Below are 17388 nucleotides of genomic sequence, written 5' to 3'. Positions count from 1 at the left end.
TGCTATGATCCGAATCAAGCATACCTTGCTATGATGCTTTCATGCAGAGACTACAGATACTCCATTTCACATGCTTTATCACATGTCAGAGCAGTAATCTCTTCTTCCAAATCTCGTCTCCAGTGCTTACAAATCAACAAGAGACCAATAAATCAACTCAAGGATCTGCCATAGCAAGAAGACTTTTCTCTCTTGTCTATAGAAAATTATTGTGAAAATTAGAGGCACATAGGTATCATAGTGTATTGTGCATATGTTGGTAAATGGAATATTTCAACTCCACACACCTGAAAATCATTGCACATTTTTAAAGCTCCTCAAGTTTCTGATTCAACTATGAAATAATGAATATCAATAGTGATACAAGAAATCACCGTATTTATGGGATGAGTAACTATATATTTGCACCTGAATATGCACTACAAACCAAAGGTAATAATATGAAAATTCAACTTTATTGATGACAGGATTCAAGTTTTAACTTGATATGTTCAAAGGGGAATCTAGTGGTCCTCCTATAGGTTATTGAATATTGATGCAATAAACTCAATACATAACATGTATGTTCTAGAACAAGCTTCTATAAACAGTTTATACGATTACCATAACTGAATCATAACTCCTTGATGTGCTTCATACTTCTGCAATCTCTAGTTTTGCTTTTTTGTAATGTGATATTCATTTGATATAGTGACCAGAAAAAGATGCTCCTTCAAATTTGAAGTCAAACATTTCAAGTCAACTTGAAGGGGCTTCAAGCTTTAGGTAACAAGTTGTCATTGAGAAAAAAAAATTGATGCAATAGAAAATTCAGGTTACGTTAGACATTCAAAGTTAAGAAGAAAGTTGGTTGTTAGTGTTACTTGAGAAAAATAGAGGGAGAAAATGTAGATATTAGAAATTAGAAGGGACGTGCTGCCCAAATAGTGCACTCAACATAGTGTTGTAGAGAAACACAACATCCTATGACCTTATCATCTTCCTCCTCCTTCTTCTAGCAGCAATGGACTAGTTTATGTAAAGAGAAACAGGAAATTGTGCCTATAAGTTATTCTTAAACAACAAAAAAGGAGTCATGAGAGATCCATTGATGATTAGAAGTCGTTGGATACATGCAGAAAAAAGAAAAAACAATGGCATTGAGGTTGGGGGGGGGGGGGGGGCGAATATGAATTATTCTTGAATAATGAAAAAACAAGGACGTAATGCTTTTATTTTAGCAAGAAATTGAAATTAAATGTATACAGCTTGTATAGAAGGCAAGAAAAAAGGAAGAAGTTAGAGATGTAAGAAAAACTACATGAAAAATGGAAGAAAATGTTATTGCAACACATAGGTAGCAAAGGTTGATCCTTTAGGCTGAAGAAGGAACTTTGAACCTATGATTAGATAATGAAAACAACATCATTTGAAGTACTTTTACATCCACTGAGAAGGGGAAGGGAAAATAAGATGCTCTATCCAAACTTCAGAAAACATGATCTAATAAAATACATTGATTATATAACCCCCTATCATTAGTGCTACTAAGAAAGAGTAGAGAAAAGACATTACAAGCTTAGGGTAGAATATTGGCAGCTCATCCCAGCTATAATGGTTTCATATGTCAGCCATATGGGACATTTTTTTCATGGCCTTGAGGCAAATGATCAAGTTAACTGGCTTACCAATGGTGAATCTCTACATAAGGATTGCATGTCATTCAATAATTGACTTATAACAATTAAGCTATAACTTAATTTCGAAAAAGCTTAAGTGATGACTAGATGGTGCTTGTGTCATTCCATGCATTTCTTCTTTTAACCGTGACACACCTACTCTAGCATCAACTTTTACCTTAATTTCTAAAAAGCTTAAGTGATGACTATATGATGCTTGTGTCATTCCATGCATTTTTTCTTTTAACCATGACACACCTACTCTAGCATCAACTTTTATTTTTCCCCTTTTCACTTTGGGTTTCTTGTGATGGCCACATTTCTTGTGTCCTGAGACTTGTCTGATTCTATACAACAAAACCATTTCTAGAGGCTTTTCTTTGTTTTCAGCTTTAACAAAGATAGCATGGAGGAACATTTTCTCCAAGCAATTGAACCGTATTAAAGCCCAGCCAGGGTTGGTTGTAGTCAGATGCACACTGCTGTCCTCAAAGGGAAAAATAGTTGTTCATGTGTATCCCACCGATATACAACCAGTCTCTCATGTGGATTCCCACATGGTTACTGGATAAGGATTTCATTCCGTACCTTAATAAGTTCAAGAGATCATGTCAGCAATGCCTTTGAGTAAGGTAAATCAAAGGCTGCCTTGGGTTCAAGGCTCTGCCCCGGGCTTGCCTGCCAATTGCAAATCATTGTGCTTCCATATGTTGGAACACATATGCTTTTCAAATTTAGAACTCTGAACCCCACAAGTGTTCCTTGAAGCTCATCTTGCTTCCAAGGCCAGTCTTTGACCCCATTGTGCATTTTTTGATAAATAAATAAATAACACAATAGTTCATCTGATGTTGGTATTGTGTCCTAAATAGTAATTTATGCCTAGAAATTTGTCGAAAGGCTGATTGAGCAGTTAATTACATATTTAAAACTGTGATACCCAAATAAGGGCCTAAGGCCAGCAGTTTTTTCTTTTTTTTTGTTTCGATTGATTTTGTAGGTTCTCAAAAAAATTACTTTGTTATCCAAACTAAAAGGAGCTCTTATGAAGCCACTAAAGAAGGAAGAGCAGTGTGTGTGTGTGTGTGTGTATATATATAGATAGAGAGAGAGAGAGAGAGAGAGGGTGAGAGAGTACCAAGAAATCAAGAGAAGGGTGCACGTAGGGCTGAATCTTCTTATTCTGCTTTAGAGAGAGAGGTAGACTAGGACTGAGGAGTGTGTTGACAAGGCACTTCAACCCTGTTTCAAAGAAAGAAAGCGATCCATCAACTCTAGCTCCATTTCATCATCTCCACTGAAGAGGACCAACAAGGATTTCTGCAAAAATTTCTAAGAAACCAGATGGAAATTGCCTTGTTCAAGTTAAAACATCTCACATCCTTAGTAGCTTCTTTGAGATTATCAATTAACACAAGGAGTTTGAAGAAACTAGCAAGGCCAGCTTTTGGATTCCAGTTCCCCCGATTTTAAATACAAAATCATGGAAAGAACATAATCATGAACATAGAACAAAACTTTGAAGCTCCAAATGGAATTTCACTTGGAACATAGAGGAAGAAATACAGAAATGTAATGGAAAGAATTTAGAGAAATCGCTCATACTTTCTTTGTCTAAGAGTTTCACGACTTCATATCAAAAATTTTCTACATAATCCATGCCCATAAGCAAAATCAAGAAGAAGAAGGATGAAGCAAAGGAGAGCCTCAAAGTATCATCATCGTTGCTAGTTCCCTCCATGTCTTCGCTTTTTGTTCATGATTCATCGACTTCCTCAATAAAATCAAAAGAATTGATCCTCTCTATCTCTTTGAGAATTTCAATTAACTGGAAAAATTTTTAATTGGAGAAAGAGAAACCCTCAGGATGTCAACACACCTTGCCAGACAACTTGTGGTGGGCACTCCATTGCCGAATCTTCATTCCTACGACACCTCCTTGTCTCTAACCAGCAAGGTGAGAGATCAGAGACCGACAAAATGTGTGCGTGGAATAGAGGAAGGGAGATCCGATCCTCCTTCATGACCTTTCATGAAAAAGGAAAAGACACAAATATTTTTTATATCAAATCTTCAAGCAACGGGTTGCATAGTGAGTTAAGCAACTCATTTGAGTTTCTATGTCGGTTTCGGATCCTTCCCATCGTGGGTGGATCTAGATCTAGAAGATTGAACATTGTCTCATTCACACATGATGGGTATACTATTTATTACACTATCAGATAATATCAAGCATTTGTCCTTGAATAGCATATTGATGATAGAATCATGAGACCCATAAGCATAGATGTAAATAGCCAACTATGTACCAGTTAGTGTAATACAGTGGTTTAACCTGCAAAAATAAAATATTAGTTATATTTTAGCTATACACATAGCTAATTGTACCCTATATCGAATTTCACATTCACAAGTCTCAATGCATTTAATCCCTCTGCACATGATGATGTTAAATGAGTTGGACTGAAGCTTCCCACTATACTTATTTATTTATTATTTGAATCTAGCCTTTCTCTGTAGCTATTCAATTTATCAGTGGTAATAATAAGCATATGTGAAGTGATCAACAATCTTCGTCTTTTACATATATTCATTAAATCAGAGCCAAATGCTTTCCTAGATATGTCCCCATTTGATTGAATCATTCATAGTCATTAGGAAACACATTAAAGTAGCATCATTAATTCATCATTGCAGACTTCAGTTAAGAGCCTATAAGGGTTCAAAAATGTATACATGTATGGATATTAAATGTGGTATCTATGGGACCACAATGAAGGAGCAATGGCTATAATTCATATCTCATTTATGGCCAACTTTGTTTATCACTACTAACATATGTGGTATGTCTCATATACTACGACAGAGCTCTCTCACCATTGTGAGATTTGTACATGTACTGAATAACTAAATTTTTGCCATACATATCATCAAAATTCTCAACATCTCCTAGAGAGTTGACTTGAGCTTTCAAAGATATCTATCTCAGTTCGACTAAGACAACTTGATCCATCAGATCTGGTTACTAAGTTTAGATGATATTGGAAGATTATATCACCCTTATGATTTTTTAGTGTCAGACTTTATCTTGAGCCAGTCAAACCGATATTTTAATATACATACATGCAAGATGCCTTCAATACACTCTGTACTTTAATATCCGTATCTTTTTTGGACAACATCTCATAGGTACCTACATTCAACATCAGTGCGTTCGGTTCTACTATGAAGCTTTGGATTCTTTGCATATGTGATCAGCACTCGAGTGTCACAATAAATAGTTATTGAGACATTTACCTCTGAGACAATCTTAATATATTTAAATAATCTTTTCAACCAAACGCCTTCTTGCACTGCTATAGATCCAGCTACAAATTCAACTTTCATGGTTGATAGACTGCTTTTTTTTATTGGAGTATCAACTGAACGTTTTTTATGTATGACCTCTATAAGAAAGCAAGAAGTTGTTTTGAGTGATCTCTTTTAATTTCAAATGAATGTTGTATCACCGATGTCCTTCATCTCAAAATGAATGGACAACCAAACTTTGGTTGATTTCAGTAATTCCATGTCATTACTAGCTAATAACATATCATCAACATATAATGAGAGAGTCACAATTTTTTTTGTCATTTTCATCAATCATATCAAAATCATTCGAAAGGTCAGATGAAATTTTAAGTACCATTGCTTGAATGATTGTTTAAGCTCACAAATGGACTGCTTAAGCATTTGGCAACAAACCCCTTAGGTTGTTCAATGTTCAATTTCTTCATCCAATTCTCCATTAAAGAATGTTGTCTTCACATCTATATGATATAATTCCAAATTCATATATAAGACAATAGTTAGTATGATGTGAACAAAAGTCAACTTGACTATTGGAAAAAAAAGTTCTGTCATAGTTTATGTCTTATTTCTGTGTGCATCCTTTTGCAATTAGTGAGGTTTGAATCTCTGAATAAAGCTTTGAACAATTCTCTTTATATTCAAAACTCATTTGTTCCCAATAGCCCTTTTTCCTAGAGGAAGTTCAACATGTTCATAGACTTTTATTGGTGTCCATAGAACCTTTCTTGTCTTCTATTGCATCCTTCCACTTTTCTTTTCTAGGATAGAGAGAACTTCTCGCTAGGATTTTAGAATGTCAATGACATCTATACCTACTATCATAGCTTCTCTTATTATATCCAATATGTATCATGGAATCCACTTCCTCATACTTTGACAAGTTACTATTACTACACTAGCAACATGTTCTATATGAGGTTTACTGCTACTATCTAGGAGTGACTGACACATCTTATGTTATGTCTCAGTTTCGTGAATAATATTATTTACTTCTTCAGGATCATATAGCTCATATTAAATCTCTTTCTATATCACCCTTTTTAGGAAATTCATTTTTCAAAAATGTAACACCTCAAGAATATAATTTAGTAATACTCTCATCAATATTTTTTCCTAGGAGTATATTTCCCTTGGAGTACTAACAAGTATATAATAAAGATACATTTTTTTCCCCTCGAACTCAATTTTTCATGTAGATGAGAAGGATCGTCAGCATATGCTGCTAAGCCCTAAGGTCTTCATTGCCTATCCAAAATTCATAAGGAGTTAATAGATTTAGTAGAGACAATGTTAAGAACATGTATTGCAGTCAATAAACAATCATTTCGAGAGAAGATAAGCAATTGTGTTTGTGCAACATAGATTTGAACATTTCCATTAAGGTTCTATTTCTCCTTTCTGCAGCTCCATTCTATTGTGGAGTGTGGATAGTGGTCAATTGTCTATCCATTCATTATTTAATGCATAGTTCCATGAACCATATAGACAAATATTCTTTACGTCAGTCTGTTCTATGAGCTCCAATTATATGGTCATGTTAATTGTCAACCAAATCCGTAAAGCATCTAAAACAATCTATTACTTTATATTCATAAAGCATGTAAATCAATGGGTTTCTTATCATCTTTCCTACTAAGAAGTGTTCTCAGACATGCATATTGGATTTCATAAAGGGTCCTACTAATCTCATTGCAAGTTTGTCTATCATTTTTTGTCCAATATAACACATGCACATGTACATGCATATTGAAATATTCACCATTCATGTCAAATAAGGCAGACACTTGTAGTACATCATGCAGTAAAAAACTTCATCCATTATATAGATCTAACTTATAGGTTCCTATTTCATGAACCTCTATACAACTATTGTTCCCCAAGAACAACCATATTCTTTCAGCTGAGATTTTTTGATGTTTGACAAATGCACTATGATCACACAGTGCATGGTACATTGCTCTTGAGTCTACAATCCATAAAGGATTAGGTTTGACAGTAAGAGCACAACCAAAAACAAATAAATAAGAATACTGGGTCATTGAGATGCAAACCTTCTATGGTTCGTGCACCTTCTTAGGTTCGATGTGTTCTCTTACGAAGTGATCAAGTTGACTAAAATTAAAACATTTTATTTTTCTCTTGTCCTTTTTCCTACTGCACTTTTCATGGTGGCTCAGTTTTTCTTCATGCTTCTTTGTGCCCTGTGATTTATTACAAAGGCCCCCCAAACTTCTTTAGACCAAACCATCTTTTTGCTTGCAATTGAGAACATTCTTGTAATGCTCAGCTACATAAGCTAATTGATGGACTTAGTACCCTCAAGGCATTCATATTCCAGCTCCAGGTGGTGAGCAATGCCATCTATGGTCATTATGCTCTCTTTATGAGTCATATTAATTTTTATGTGTTCCCAACTATTTGGCAGTGGCCTTATCACTGCATGAATTTGTTGTTCATCTGTGAGAATATGTCTATCAAATGTGCTCCTAATCATGTTAGTCATCTCCTTGAGATGCTGACTCATTGTGTGTTGGTTTTGCTTCTTATATGGGACAAATTTAATTGCAAGTTTTTTAAGTTTAAGGTCTGAAGTACCTTCAAACTTGCCGGGGATATCCACATATTGTGAATAATTTCACAATATTCATATTGACGTGTTATGTCTTCCTATATAAATCATAGCATTGTGACATAGGCAACAGTGTTCATGCACTTTCATTTATTATAAGCTTCAATGTCTCTCTATGTTTGTGAACCATTTCCCTCCTATCTAGACATAGCATGGTTCAAGGCTTTGAAGGCTTCTACTTCCTTTAAGGCAAATTGGATCTTACAATACCAAATGTCATAATTATCTTCATTCAGTTGTTCATTGCAGGTTAAGTCTAATATGGTCTTACTTTGACTAATCGTCTCCTATGTCAATATGAAATCAATGTTCTTAATGTGTTGTCTAAGCATGTTCCCAAAACTTAAAATACTTTCTCATTCGTGATGTCATCCATATAACATTTAAATAAAAAAACATAACATACACAAGTAAACATGAAAACATAAACGAACAAATGTCAACATCCATATATATGAATCTTATGAGCATTAAGTCTAAAAACAAAATATGTCCATCGTTATTGACAAAAGTAAAGTCATAATGAAATCAAGTCAGACATATAGTTAACAACTGGTCAGTAATAACTATATCCAAGACATGATTGTATAGCTCTGAAAACAGATGAGTAGTTTCATGAAAAGTTTGTCTGTAATCAAATACTCTCCAACGCTAGAGTTTTTTGCAATTCTTGCTTATGTAGTGAAAATTATGCCATCCTATCATTTCTCAAAGGTAGGTGTCACACCTTCCCATTCTGAAGAACAGAGCAATCCATATCATCATCTTGAAGTCGAGTTAATATTTTATTTATCTGGCATTCAACATCGTACTCAATATCGATCAATACCCTGCAGCTAGTAATTTATTTTCCATATCTCAACAAACAATTTTCTCTAAAATGGACCCAATCATTTTGGATAAGAACTAAAGATGGCTTTTCATTCCTGTTCTGGGGTCAAAAAATCCCATTCTCTATCCAATTTTGTCATCCATAATACCAAGGTGATCACACATAAAATGTGTAACACACTTTTTATAGTTTAAAAATGATAAGCACATGCTTTTGGGGAGATTTATTTTCTAATGCAATTCACTGATGTTGTTAACTAACTACAGTGATGCTAGAGGCTAGAGATATCATCACTATTATACTAGCCATCTATAGAACCTGACCTGGTTACCAACACATGTCATAACAAAAATATATTAGACATGGACAGATACATGTATTTTATATTATGGAAAAATATGAATTATGCAGTATTGACCTTTATTATGCATAAGTATGCTTTAAAAAATATGTGGATGCACATAGTCAGGTAAAGTGTCCAATACAAATAAGTCTAAAATTGTACATCCAACAAAACGTGAACATGGATCTCATATCTTTGCAATAAAATTGGTAGAGGCAGCAAGAGAGTTACCTATGTTGAATGAGCTGGAAGCAGATGGACCATATTTTGCATTCCTTGGTGGATGAGACATAGGTGGTGGTGGTGGCATATGTGGAGGCAGAGTTGGCACCCATGGTGGAGGAGGTGGAGGTGCATCTATGTGCTGTGGAAGTGGAAGAGATCACATAGAGGTGCCCACTACCTCTACACTTATCCTAGGCATGGGCTCTTCCATAGGCTGCATAAGATGAAAATGTGATACAAATTTTAAGATTTAGATAAATAAAATTCATAGTTTGGATGTGAAAATGCATAAAAAATTAAAAGCATGAAATTAAAGGGCTCACACATGATGAAGGCTATGGAAACATGCAAGTATGCATGCAAAGATAAACTAAGTCATGCATGAATGACAATTTTCAGCTCGCTAAGTAAGATGAGCCCCTTTACTTTAGTTTGTGATTTGATCAGCATAAACTCTCCAAATTTTTTAATTTATCCAAATGACCATTTTATCCCTTCATGGTAAAGATTTTGGATTAAGTTTTCCAAAAGTATTTCAAAAGGAATGGTCATCCATTTTGAACTTGGGTTAGACCCAACCCTTTTAAGTACTAAACACCTAAAGCCCATGGCATCTAGAGCCAGCTAGCTACTGCCACCTCGCCAAATGATATTTTACCCTTGAACTTTACCATTTGTCCCATGAACTTTGAAAAACCTCCAAAAATTCTGAGAATTGCCTATGACCAGTTCGATTAGAGTAATTCTCACCTTTACAAGTCTTCAGGAACTGTTAGAGTCAACTCACCAACTTTCTTTTACCTTAAAATAGTTCACTCTAATTGAAAATAGCTCATTAAACTAGATCATTTGCCATAGACATGGCCAAGCTCAAGTTAGGATCCTCATGGTGCAACATTAATAAATCTGGGTTGCTTTCAACTTTAGAATTCATATTTTTGTTATAAAATGAGATGTCCGATTTCACTAGACTATTATCACCCTTATTTGGTAGGATTGGAGTTCAATTTGAGCTCAACCAGAACTAGTCAACTCATACAAAACAAGGATCATATTTTTTATTGTTGAATCTAGGTATGCATAGCTCAATGCGAGCTCATTCTTTTCAAATTAAACTCAATTGCATTTTTACAAATTCAGTAAGGGTTTTTAGTTCCAGACATGTCACTTAGTGTGCAACTCATCTTTTGAGCTCATTTTTTTATCATTTAAGAAATCAATTTTCTAGTTTCTCTACTAATTTGTGATCAGATATAGTGCACTAGAGTATCTCTAAGCTCAATTTGGGTTTGCCTACCCTAAATAATGTTTTCTCATATTGCCCTTTATGATCACTCTTAAATGAGTCATTTTGATACCCATGATTTTAAAAAATACATTCTAGAGGGGCAAGCAATGAAGTTTGAAATTTTGGCATGCACTTAGACTTGGCCTGACCGGCAATGTGGTGTGATCAGTTTGCCTGCACAACATCCAAAACATAGTTTTGTGCTAGGGTAAAAGCTGTCATTTTTCTATACAAAGATTATTTCGACATAAAACTAAGTTAGGAGCCACATGAAACTAAGTTAGGGTTATGGAAGAACCCATAGCCTAGCCTAGTAAGCCCCCAACTATACTAAGCTTGCTTCAAATTTAGAACTCAATCTAGCCTAGTCCAATTTGACTCGGTCTCAGTAGGGTCTATATCCAGCTCAGTTTGGGCTGAGCCCACCTAACCAAGATTAAGGCTGGAAAGAGCACGCCCCAATCCTAGATCTCCAACCCCGATCTTTTTATCAATTTCGAGATCTATGGTCTGTATTTATTTAGATTCATATCCCATTTCCAGATCTTTGGTCTTAGATCGTAGATCCATATCAAATATCATACCCATATCTATTTTCTAGAATCATCTTTGGATTTAGATCTTGATTTAGATCTCAGAATTAGATATCTAACCTTGGAGCCTTTCATAATAATCCCAAATATATGTACATGATACATGTATATTCTATTGTGCCAAAATATGTCTCTTGATTTCTCATTTTCAACCTATTAGCAGAAACTGTCTTTCATGAACTCTTTAGAACTCCCTAGAGATCAAGCTACTTCTACCATGATCGATTTTTATACATGATTAAGTCAAAAATGAGCAAAATACTGATTGATGTCTGAATTGTGTAGGATATAATATAAAGTTTGGACCTGAAATTGTGCAACATGAGGAGGGCATGATCATCCATGCCAAAATTTAATCATATTTTGCAAATCCTAAAGAGTTTTTTTTTTCTCTCTCTCTCCAGGCATCAGGGAGCTCATCTCACATCCCAAGGCACAACTCCATGAGCTTCTCAACTAGCACTATAAATTTGGAGTAAATCCAAACAAGTGCTTAGGTAGTTGGGCTTAATAGAAAATTTCAAATTTTCAAGGGCCTCCTACAATCTGCTTTAAAGCTTGAGGATGAGCCACAATAATGATTAACCAAAGACTCAAAGAGTTAGTTGGGGTCCTTGTCCAGGCTCAGGTCCAAGTCTACGGTTCAGGTAGATTTTCTTTTCCATCTTTTCTTCTTTATTTCTTATTTAGTTCTTTTTTAGTTCTTTAGTTTTCTTAGCATCATGTCTTCAATTTTCATTTCTATCTTTAACATGCAGAGTTTAGTTTAATTTTTTCTTAAGGCAGTTTATATGTTGTGCCTTGGAATAATTTAAATTTTCATATAGTAGATTAGTATATTTCCTACCTTACTATGTAGAATTTACACTCAGTATGTAGACCAGATATTAAAGTGCACAACATGAATTGCAAATTAAGCTTACGTTAAGACTTTGGTTCATATTAATCATGAAAGCATGAACTTGCAAGGATGGTGGTTGTACCTGAATTGGACCATTCATTAGATAATAAACCTTAGACCTAGAGCCCAGTCTCAATAATTTTGGATTCACAATTACAACCTTGATTATATTGGATTTTGATTGCAAACCTTAGATATTGGGATATGATGTTGGATTATGAATTCAAATATTAACTAAAATGAGAACATGGTTGGATTTAGATCTCATCTTGAGTTCAAGTATTGAACTTCGATCTCAAACAAGTTCAAATCATGGTTTTTGCAATCTCTAAACCCTAGATCTCTAGCCTTGAACTCAAACCTAGATCTGGTTTCTAAAGTTAGGTTGTGAAATTATATACTTCTGAATTGGATCACAATTTGGGATCAGATCGTCCAAATTATTGGATTGGATTCAAATCAAATCTTTGGATCATGATCATAAATTTTGATATCTGAATTTGAATTAGATTTCTAGGGTCATGCCCCATGACTCAAATCCTAGACTGGATCTTGATTATGCATGTCTTAGCTGCATGTGTCATGGTAGTTTAGGATTGTTTCTCATGAACCTGTGATGAATCAGGGTATGGATTGAAGACATCCTTGAGCTCTGTAGTTCACAAACCTTTAGATTTTAAACCATATCTTTTCTCAAAACTATGACACATTTGCTTCTGCTTTATTAGGATTTGGATGTAAAGAAAACCTTTAAACGTTAGATCATAGAGCTTAGTCTTCGGTCTGATTGTCTTGTTAAGGGCACCAGGATCTGTCAAACCTCATACCAATAGGACAGTACCATCTTTCATGGATCCCTATGTGATTTACAGGTAATGTTTTTCCCTTTTATTGTGTATATGCAAAATTGAAAAATTTTACATATAAACAAAAGTAGTGACTAAAATGAGGCATGTCAGTGTTCAAATAATATTTATGTGGCCTGAATGTCGAAGTCCTAAATCCAAGCCATACAGCCTTCAAGGTGATCCCATATAAAACCAGGTATATATGTGTCTGCATTTGGACCAGAATTGAGGGAGAACATTCCATGCTCACTTATAACAAGGATCCAATTGCTGGATTCTCCATATTAAGCAATAGCTTCAGCTGGGGGAGGGGGTCCAATGGCCAGACATCATGTAGAACATAGTAAAAGGTTTCCCTTACTAGTACTGAGATAATAGTCATGTATATCGGTAAGTAACCATATAGAACAATGAAACTCGAGCCATAGAACCCATATGGATGAGTCTATGTCACATACATTAGACTTTGTCCAAGTATATAAAAATATCATGCTATGAATCTATTGCTAATCTAAAACCCTTTGTGACTTGATCTACGAATTCAAACCATTTCAAAAGTGCATGATAGATCCTTGTCTACTACGGTGTTTTGTTAGTAAATTTGTATGTGAATTTATGTTTGTATATGCCTTGCACACATGCATTCAGTAAGTCTTCTTTAAAAGGTTGATCTGGGTTTCAAAATCTTTTTTTTTTTCTTAACAAAACCATCCAAATACTTTAAGGGTCTTATCCAACCTTTAGAGAGCCCACCCCATAAGATATCTCCTTTGCCTAACCTATGATAAACATGTTGTCAGTTTTCCTCCCTATTGGGTGGATGAAGTTAGGATATTTTTTTTCACTTAGTCTGGCCACCATTCTGTTTTGCTTCAATCCATTATGTGTATATCTTAACCCCACCTGCTTGTTTCTAGTCAAAATGTTTAGGATACAAACCCAGGGCCATAGTGTTTACTCTGTTATCCTTGGGAACCCAAACATTGGGTTCATCCTTATTGATTATCTGGTGCAAATTGGCACCTGTGCTGGTTGGAGGAGTTTCATATAACTTATCCTGGATACCTAGATGACTACGGATTGGAGACTATGGCAGTGGCAACTTCACACGAGGTGAACATGAATTTGATTCAGGCCTTAGCGGAGCGATGGAACCCATCCACATCACCTTCTGGATCCCATGGGGCAAGATGGTGCCTTTGATGGACAAGTTTATTGATATTATAGGCCTTTTTGAGCCCACGGAATAGCCCCAAGACATTGTAGACAAACAGTTTTTGACCAACATGGGTGTACTCAACTGCAAGGAGATGCTATACAAGTTGATAGAAAATAGGACTTGTGATCCCAAGAAGGAAGGTAACACTTACCATATTTATTTAGAGGATTTTCACGTCCATCAAGGAGGATCAATAGAAGAGATGTTGGCTCTAATTCAACAAAGTACATGACACAATGGTTGATACTCATCTGCATTGTAAAACTCTTGATCTTCACCAATGGATAGGACACTATGGACCTTCACATTGTGCAACTCTTTATGATGTGAGGCCGCATACAAACCAAGCACCTCTCCATAGCCATGATTGGCCTGACCTTCTCATATAGAGCGGTCACCTGTTCCATCATGCTGATGTTATCACCCCAAATGTTTTCAAAAGGTGGTATTCCATCGCAGCCAATCATGGAATGCATGCCAAGGCAGGGCATACACATCACGCAGACCCCCTTTTGGGTTAAAAACTGCCCCCTTGGGGGCTGTTTTGGCCTGATGGGTGGGCATTACCCAGCCCACACCCCCAAAGGTGTGTTCGCAGGGCTAAGGCCAATCACATTTGGTTAAAACCTTTTTTTTTTTAAAAAAATGAAGTTGTTCAAAAATACTTGGGATTTGCATGAAAATGTTGTTAAATTTAAAACAAATCAAATTTTGAGCTTTGACTCCAAAACTCCCCATAAATACCCCCAAAATTTTCTCTTTTGGGCATGAGGTAACCCTTGGAGAATCTCTAGTACTTTGTCATTTGAAGACTTAGAATTTTTCCCTTAGGTTAGGATTTTTCCCGTAGGTCTCTCTCTATTTCTCTCCTCTTTTCTTCTTTTTCTTGTTCTCCAACCTTGGAAGTAAGCTTCTCCAACTTCCGCTCTTCAAGAGAGCACACGGAAACCTCTTGGAGAGACATTCTCAACATCTTGAAGCTTCACTGGAGAAAACCTTAGGACCATCTAGAGAAAGAGTCTCATTTTCTAAAAAATCACTTTCATTAGAGGTACGTAGTCATTCACTCATTTTATTTCTTTTCATTTTCCTTTACCATCTCCCTATGACTATGCAAGATAGCTCTAAATATCTCATATTCAAAGTCGATAGCTACTATTGAGTGAATCAAGAGTATGAGCAAGGTGAAATAAATCATTCCATTTATTCTCAAAATATGCTTCTTTCATTTCTTTGCTCTTTAAATGTGTGGATTGTTCATGTTTGAGATAATATTCATGAATAGTAGACTAATTTTTCTTATGAATATATGAATGAGTGCTTGGATTGAGATTTCCTTATTATTATGTTGTTTTTTGAGGTTAAGATTTGTCCAACCCAGAAAAACCCTTCACAAATGTGGACATGATAAAATGCATCTTCATGACATTCTTACGTTTAGCTTTTGTCTTAATCACTCGATTAGGGATCTCAATGAGAGTTTTCTTATGTTGTTCTCTATTTCTTGTGTGTTTGATTTTTTTTCATACCAAATGGTGGGAGAAATAGTTTTTCTTGTAATAGATGAAATGATCATTGCTTTATGCCTATATGAAACTATTTGGAATCATGTTTTCAAAAGAATTTTGAAAATGAGGCCTTAGAGACTTAGCCTGGGCTCTTGCATGAGCCCAAGTTCATCTTCGGCATACAAAAAAAAAGCTTGAAGTTAGATATGCTCTAAGCTACCTCTTGATTTCAATTTCTCATAAATGTAGATGTGTATATATATGTTACAAGTGTGTACATGCATATGATTACCTCTCTTTATCTTCATCTCTATATGATTTAACATATTTCTTTATAGATTTTCATATACATATTTGTCTAAATAAATATATATGTGTATTCTATTTTCTCTCTATAGAATCTTCTCTCTCCCCTCGAGTTAATGCTTTCTTTTACAAACTTTAATATACATACATATATGTACGTTTCTCTATCACTGTCTAAAATCTCTGTCTCTCTCTCTCTTAGATTTAAGACCCTCATTTTATAATTTTTCATATTCGTATGTTAATACAACTATACACACACACACATATACACCCCTTTCTCTCTTTAATATTTTTTTTTCTTTTGATACCTTCTTTTACAAACTTTAATATATGTACATATATATTTGTTTCTCTATCACTCTCTCAAATCTCTCTCTCTCTCTCTCTCTCCCTCTTAGATTTAAGACCCTCATTTTATAAATTTTCATATGTGTATGTTAAAACAACTATATACACACACACACGCATATACACCCCCTTCTCTCTTTAAAATTTTTTCTTTCTTCCTTCTCAAAATCTCTTTCTCTTTCTCCCTATTCCTCTTGGCTTAAATTCTTTATTTTCCTTTCTTTCATTCTTTTGAACATTCTTTTCTCAAGATCTATGATTTTAAATTTTCATTTACCAACTTCACTAAGACCAAAACTCAAGTAATGGCTCAATATTGGAATCATGCTTGATGGCCTACAACCCTATTCCACTTTCAATTTTTTCCTCTTGATGATTAAATCTAGGATAAGTGTGCAAATAAATCTACATGTATGTGATATCATGAGATGAATGATATGGTAGAAATGAATAATTTGCTTTCAATTATATAAAGTTAATGTATTCATGAATTCACATTCACTTGTGGAATTCACGAATTATCACAAGCACCTCTATAAAAGAACTTAAGCAAGATGAGATGAAGCTCTAGCTAGGCAGTAACCGAATTAGAGCAAAATCTTAAACCTATTTAAGTTCATAATAGAACATTAAATTGACTTAGAAAAGTGATATTCAAAGTACCATGTTATCTTTCAAATGTTTCTAAATGATTTTTGTAAAGATTTCTCAATTCAAAATATCCCAAATCAAAATGGTTAATACTCTCAAATGATTCTTCAAAGCTTTCTAAAAAATTTGAAACATCAAATCTTTAACATTGTTTTCAAACACCACACCACATTTAAAATGAAAAAGATGTTTAAGCAAAAAAAAAATGCACCAAGAATAAACATAGTCCTTGGATTGGTTATCTCGGGACACTCTGGAAATCGGTACTTATCTGGACTCTACTAATCAAAGGCATTTCCTCTCTAGGCGAATAAATCCTCCATAAAGGCACCAGAAATGGTCAATCCTCGTATCGATGGATGAGTCCCTTTCTCTCTCATTTCAAATATAAAATTTTATGTTTCTGAAGCACTCTAAAAATCAAAGTAAATTTTAGAGATGCAAATAGCCAAACTCACCTATAGTTAAGGGGTTGTACTTGGTTCCTATAGGAATGGTTCTATAGGCAAGTGATCCAACAAAGACAGGCTTTCAGACCCAATTGAGGCACATTCTTTTCCTGCAAGCATACAATCAAATGTTAGATGAAATTACAAAAGGCCATATATTTTGAGACTACTTTAACATGAAGGAGCAGAAAGTCCAACACTTGAATTGACAAGCTCTTCACTCAACTTGAAACTAT

This window comes from Nymphaea colorata, chromosome 12 (genome assembly GCF_008831285.2).
Source record: "Nymphaea colorata isolate Beijing-Zhang1983 chromosome 12, ASM883128v2, whole genome shotgun sequence".
In the NCBI taxonomy this organism is placed as follows: Eukaryota; Viridiplantae; Streptophyta; class Magnoliopsida; order Nymphaeales; family Nymphaeaceae; genus Nymphaea; species Nymphaea colorata.
This window is presented reverse-complemented; position numbering follows the sequence as displayed.